This window comes from Hyperolius riggenbachi, chromosome 6 (assembly GCF_040937935.1).
Source record: "Hyperolius riggenbachi isolate aHypRig1 chromosome 6, aHypRig1.pri, whole genome shotgun sequence".
NCBI classification, from domain to species: domain Eukaryota; kingdom Metazoa; phylum Chordata; class Amphibia; order Anura; family Hyperoliidae; genus Hyperolius; species Hyperolius riggenbachi.
The window spans coordinates 219,093,675-219,101,019 of NC_090651.1; the positions used below are offsets into that span (position 1 = coordinate 219,093,675).

General features: G+C 52.2%; 1 pseudogene; it reads right to left on the reverse strand.

The window, feature by feature from the left end:
- LOC137522123 (RNA-binding protein 25-like) overlaps positions 1-7,345 on the reverse strand; it is a 40,747-nt pseudogene that overhangs the window by 30,572 nt on the left and 2,830 nt on the right.

Consider the following 7,345-nt stretch of genomic DNA (forward strand, 5'->3'; position numbering starts at 1 on the left):
TCCCCTTACAGCATTGGCCAGCGCTGCGCCAAGTAGCACCAACCCAGCTGCTCCACCCCTTCTCCCTGCCACCTACAAGATTGGCCACACTGAAGCTCCGCCTCCCAGCCGTTTTGAACAGAGCGCGGTCTTCCTGAAGTTCCTGGGCCTGATGGGGAGCAGCACTGCAGCATAGAGATGGGAAGTTCGGATCTTTTCAATGATCCGGATGATTTGAATCGGATCATTGAAGAGATCCGGATCTTTGATCCGAATCTCGGATCATTTTACTACCGGAAGCATTCGGGGGTGAAATGAACAGCAGGACAGGTCTGTGGACAGGAGAAGGGGAGGGGGGTGGACACACAGAGAAGGGGAGAAGATGGACAGAGGGCAGGGAGTGGACAGAGAAGGGAGGAGGGACGAGCAGAGAGCAGAAATGTTTGCACGTAATACCCACATGCTGAAATCATATGCTTTACATACATTTCACCTATATGCTCATCTGTACACTTTGAAAGAAAAGGTCGCACAGTGAAAGAAAGCATTCCCAGAAGATAAGTGCAGCTGTTTAGTGCCGAGTGCAGGAGGATTATATTGCCTTTCAATCACACTGTCTGCAAAGTTACTGAGCTGTGCTGAGCCAAAAGCTTCCCATGTGATCACTGTGCACAACTACGGAACAGACAGCTTATAATGAGCAGCACATTGCAGCCAGTATGTGTGCTCTACACATATCTGGCAGTGGCACCCATGTCCCCTTTCTCTCATCTACCTGTCTCCCTGCAAGGCTGCCTCCCTTCCAACAGAGCGATCCCTGCTTCCAGGACCCCGCTGCCCGCTGAGAGGGGGCGTGTCGCTCCTGGCCCCGCCCCTTTTGCGATCCGAATCGTTCATTTTGATGATTCGGATGATCGACTCATAAAATAGATTCGGATCAAAGATCCGAATCGTTCATGATCCGGACAACACTACTGCAGCAGCAAGTTTCCCTGAGGAGAGCTGATTCAGTGGGCGGCGGCACCTGCACTTCCCAGCCAGCACACACAGAAGCCTGAGGAGGATCGTGCAAGCTGAAGACTGTCAGGGGTCCAGGGGAGAAGGACACAGAGCAGACTGAGGCCCGGTTCACATTAGCGGTTGCTATCCGGAATCGCCGTGCCGGAGCCGTGCCGGAGCCGGACCGCATGCGGACCGGACGAAACGGACGCACGGCATAGCAATGAAAGTCTATGCGACCGTTCACATGCGTCCGTTTCGTCCGGACCGGAGCCGGACCGGATCCGGACTCCGGCGTCCGTTCCAACATGCGCTATTTTTTGGTCCGGCTGGTCCGGCTGACGTATCCGGACCGGAGCCGGAATGTTGCATCCGGCCAATGGAAACCAATGAGAACCGGAGAGCGCACAACACACTGGCTATAAAAACCGGATGTTGTACCACACTTCCTATGCTGACTCTATGGTATGGTGGCCATTTTGGATGGGGACCACATGGCACCAGCGTTCACAGAGTGGAGCAGCAGTGACTTCATGCTGGAGCTCTTTGGCAGCAATATGGAGCAGGATCTGTCTGATAGCGAGGGGGTGAGGCCCTACACATCAGAAGACCTCATCCTACAGGTGCAGCAGGTACCAGCCCTGTGGGACAAGGGGGATGCGGACCACAGCAACATCAAAAAATGCAGAGGCCTGTGGAAAAAAATTGCCAAGCTGTATGTGGAGGACTTTGAGAACTTGAGCAAGAGACAGCAAGGCACAGAGGGTATGTTGACTAGAAGTTTTTGGGGGGGGGCTTGTGGTTTAAGCTTGTGATGTATTCAACTTTTGCTATGGATTTGTGTCACCCACGTGTTGCCCACCCACCCGTGGCCCACCCACCTGTTCCCCACCCACCTGTACCCCACCTGTGATGTATCCCACCCACCTGTACCCCACCTGTGATGTATCCCACCTGTGATGTATCCCACCCACCTGTACCCCACCTGTGATGTATCCCACCTGTGATGTATCCCACCCACCTGTACCCCACCTGTGCTGTTTCCCACCCACCTGTGATGTATCCCACCCACCTGTACCCCACCTGTGATGTATCCCACCTGTGATGTATCCCACCCACCTGTACCCCACCTGTGATGTATCCCACCTGTGATGATCCCACCCACCTGTACCCCACCTGTGCTGTTTCCCACCCACCTGTGATGTATCCCACCCACCTGTACCCCACCTGTGATGTATCCCACCTGTGATGTATCCCACCCACCAGTACCCCACCTGTGATGTATCCCACCCACCTCTACCCCACCTGTGATGTATCCCCCCCACCTGTGATGTATCCCACCTGTGATGTATCCCACCCACCTGTACCCCACCTGTGCTGTATCCCACCCACCTGTGATGTATCACACCCACCTGTACCCCACCTGTGATGTATCCCACCTGTGATGTATCCCACCTGTGGTGTATCCCACCTGTGCTGTATCCCACCCACCTGTGATGTATCACACCCACCTGTACCCCACCTGTGATGTACCCCACCTGTGATGTATCCCACCTGTGATGTATCCCACCCACCTCTACCCCACCTGTGATGTATCCCACCCACCTCTACCCCACCTGTGATGTATCCCACCCACCTCTACCCCACCTGTGATGTATCCCACCTGTGATGTATCCCACCCACCTGTACTGTATCCCACCCACCTGTGATGTATCACACCCACCTGTACCCCACCTGTGATGTATCCCACCTGTGATGTATCCCACCTGTGATGTATCCCACCCACCTCTACCCCACCTGTGATGTATCCCACCTGTGATGTATCCCACCCACCTGTACCCCACCTGTGCTGTATCCCACCCACCTGTGATGTATCACACCCACCTGTACCCCACCTGTGATGTATCCCACCTGTGATGTATCCCACCCACCTCTACCCCACCTGTGATGTATCCCACCCACCTCTACCCCACCTGTGATGTATCCCACCCACCTCTACCCCACCTGTGATGTATCCCACCCACCTCTACCCCACCTGTGATGTATCCCACCCACCTCTACCCCACCTGTGATGTATCCCACCTGTGATGTATCCCACCCACCTGCGATGTACCCCACCTGTGCACATAAAACATACACAATGACCAATTATTATACATCAATTTATTGTTAAAAATTAATACATTTAAAATCACTCAAACTTGAAACTCCAAAATAAACACATTTCAACAAAACATATTAAAAACCAAACATTCACCCTCGTCCAGGTGGTGTGGTAAAATAAAGTCTCAGTTGGTCCCTGTTCCGCAGTGACACTACCCTTGGCCTGGTTGCATACCTCCGCAGGGGCATTAGTGGAAGCACATTCGGGGGTTCAGGAGTCTCTCTTTCCTCCTGCCGCACAAAGTTGTGGAGGATGCATGCTGCCTTCACCACGACAACTGCGTTGCCCGGTTTCAGCAGCATGGGCGTGTGGAACACCCTCCACTTTGACACCAGGATCCCAAATGTGCACTCCACCATTCTCCTTGCACGGCTCAACCGAGCATTGAAGTGTAGCTGGCTGGCATCAAGTCCCCTGTCTGGGTACGGACGCATTACATGGTCGGACAGGGCGAAGGCCTCGTCCCCCACAAACACATAGGGGTAGGCCGGTGCCCTTGTCCCAGGCCAGGGTCTGTCACGGGGGAGACGCAGTCTGCCTTCCTCCATCAGCCGGCAAAGGGTCGTACGCTGGAAAATTCCAGAGTCATTGGAACTACCGTACGACCCCACATCCACGTACACAAACTTGTAGTCCGCATCTGCCACTGCCATTAGAACAATGCTGAAGTATTTTTTATAGTTGAAATAATGGCTGCCACTCCCCACGGGTTTCTGAATCCGGATGTGTTTCCCATCCAGTGCGCCAACACAATTAGGAAACTTGCACTCGGTCCAGAAGCCCTGGGCGATCTCCTCCCATTTCGTGGTGTCCGGCACAGGCATGTATCTGGCCCTCAGTCGCGTCCAAAGGATCCTCGAAGTCCTCACGACGATGCCTGCCACCGTGCTCTTCCCAATACGAAATGTGACATGTAGCGATGTATATGTTTGTCCAGTTGCGATGTACCTACAAGAGAAATAATCGAAATCAATTTTTCATGTCGTTACAGGAGAAAGGTACAAGACAAGGTGGCGCAATATACGGGATGCATATGTGAAATGGCTACGGAAGAAAAAACTTGCCGACGAAGTGGCAGTGGCGGGGGAAGGCGACAAAAAGACTACCAATTTGCCAAGCAATTGTCTTTCATCAATGCAAGCCTGGAACCTAGACGTAAGTACCACTACTGTGGGCAGGAACTGAGAGCTCACATGACTTCGGCCATGTATTTGCTATGGCCTCAATTCCATGGCTAGCGAACTTTTCTCACAAGCTTTATCAAATGTTGGGTAGAAACGGGTGATAAAGTGATTGCTAGTGTTTGCTAGCTCTGGAATTGACGCCACATGCTGTTTGGCACACCAATAATTTTTTTTATCTACAGGACTGAAGACAATTTGGAGCAAGAGGAACCGACCCAGGAGGCACGGTTCAGCAGTGAGGAGAGCTTGGTGGATGATGACGTCGCCGATGTAACCTATTGCCCCGAGGCGAGGAGTAGGAGGAGGGGAGTCCTTCATCACAACTCCGTCCTTTGATGATGACTTGGCAGAAGAGACTTGGATGTTGAGGTTGCAGGACCGAGTGTGAGAGAGCTGAACTCCACAATCGACCGCTATGGAAGCTCCAGGGGAACAAGAACAAAGTGAGGAGCACCGAGAGACTGCAGCACAACCAGCGCGCAGGGCACCCCGACACAGGCCAGAGGACGGGAAGATGCTGCCCACACCACAGTGAGGACCACCACACCAGTGAGGCGTCGAGGTACCCTCCCCCCAACAAGGAGAGATAGAGTCCGAGATGCCGGGGCTGTCTCCGGACTTCTCGGATTCTTCAGAGCCACCAAACTCTCATAACCCGGCAGTTGCAAGATGAGGACAGGGGCCATATCATGGAGCAGTACAAGTCCCACATCACTTCACTGCAATGTGAGCTCGACGCTGTACATGGGCACTACAGGGACGAGCTTAAAATTATGCATGAGATGCACAGAGGAGAAATCGACCAACTGCGTGCGCAGCATCATCAGTCGGTGGGCCAGCTGCAGAACATGATGCAGCAAATGCATCAACAAAGCAAGGAACTACTGAAATTGCAGGCACACCCGTGTTTTCACACTGTGATGTCTCTAATACCATATCTGAAAAGGTGCCTTCACAAAACCTGATGGCGTGCCATTCCAATTTGCTGGAGGTGATTAAACAGCACATGGACACGCCATTATTGCAACCACCAATTTTTAGACCCCCACACACACAGCGGTGCCCACCTGGCAATCATCACAGATGTACACCGGCTACAGAGGCAGTCAATATGGGCCACCGCTGTCAGGGTCCAGCTCATCCACGACCAGCACCCAAGAGAGTCCAGATTTCCAGGCAGCAACTCCCACCTTTTCTAGTAGTGGTGCCGATACAATTTGAAAAAAAAGTAAAATTGTTCCTGGACATGCTCCTCTGAATACCTCCGATCCTCGGAGGAAGGATACCATCACAGGGCTTTTTAACTTTTGGTTTAGCTGGACTTGAACTTTAGGGCCTGGTGTCCCCGAAAGACACTACCTGGGTCACAACCTTGTGCCTGTTGCACTGCACCTGTAGTCCTGCACCTGTGCCTTTGATTCCTCTTGTTCCTTACTTTGTTGATCCTAATCACTTGCACAAGACCCTTGGAGCCATGGGTGAAGGACACCTTGACTGGTCGGTGAGAGGCCTAGCCTTTTCACTGCCCTGTGTCCTTCATCCATGGCTCAGAGGGTCATGTGCCAGTTGGTTAGGTTTTGAAGCACTTCAATTTTAGGGCCTGGTGTCCCCGAAAGACACTACCTGGGTCACAACTTGTGCCTGTTGCACTGCACCTGTAGTCATGCACCTCTGCCATCGGTTCCTCTTGCTCCTCACTTTGTTCTTGTTCTAACCACTTGCACAAGACCCTTGGAGCCATGGATGAAGGACACCTTGACTGGTCGGTGAGAGGCCTAGCCTTTTCACTGCCCTGTGTCCTTCATCCATGGCTCAGAGGGTCATGTGCCAGTGGTTAGGTTTTGAAGCACTTCAATTTTAGGGCCTGGTGTCCCCGAAAGACACTACCTGGGTCACAACCTTGTGCCTGTTGCACTGCACCTGTAGTCATGCACCTCTGCCATCGGTTCCTCTTGCTCCTCACTTTGTTCTTGTTCCTAACCACTTGCACAAGACCCTTGGAGCCATGGATGAAGGACACCTTGACTGGTCGGTGAGAGGCCTAGCCTTTTCACTGCCCTGTGTCCTTCATCCATGGCTCAGAGGGTCATGTGCCAGTGGTTAGGTTTTTGAAGCACTTCATTTTAGGGCCTGGTGTCCCCGAAAGACACTACCTGGGTCACAACCTTGTGCCTGTGCACTGCACCTGTAGTCATGCACCTCTGCCATCGGTTCCTCTTGCTCCTCACTTTGTTCTTGTTCCTAACCACTTGCACAAGACCCTTGGAGCCATGGATGAAGGACACCTTGACTGGTCGGTGAGAGGCCTAGCCTTTTCACTGCCCTGTGTCCTTCATCCATGGCTCAGAGGGTCATGTGCCAGTGGTTAGGTTTTTGAAGCACTTCAATTTTAGGGCCTGGTGTCCCCGAAAGACACTACCTGGGTCACAACCTTGTGCCTGTTGCACTGCACCTGTAGTCATGCACCTCTGCCATCGGTTCCTCTGCTCCTCACTTTGTTCTTGTTCCTAACCACTTGCACAAGACCCTTGGAGCCATGGATGAAGGACACCTTGACTGGTCGGTGAGAGGCCTAGCCTTTTCACTGCCCTGTGTCCTTCATCCATGGCTCAGAGGGTCATGTGCCAGTGGTTAGGTTTTTGAAGCACTTCAATTTAGGGCCTGGTGTCCCCGAAAGACACTTGGGCAGCTATGCCCTACAACTCTTCCAGCACAAAGTTGGTGGTTGGTGTTCCTTAAAACTGACCGGGCTATACATAGATATGTTATTTTTTTGTCTTCATGTTGGAAGAATGTTTCCATGTTGGAAAGTGGTTGTTTTTGCAATAAAAAAAATTTGTTTTTACATACCTCAGTGTGATGAGTAGTTGTTCTTGTGGTGTGACTGCTCTCCTGAACGTGGTATCCTTCTTCCCTAAGGTCATCCTTCACCATCTCCAAAAGGGTATCAAACCTGTCAGGAGATGTAAAGGAAGAAGCTGTAAAGTATGTTGTGGGACAAGGTGTTGGGTGGAGGATG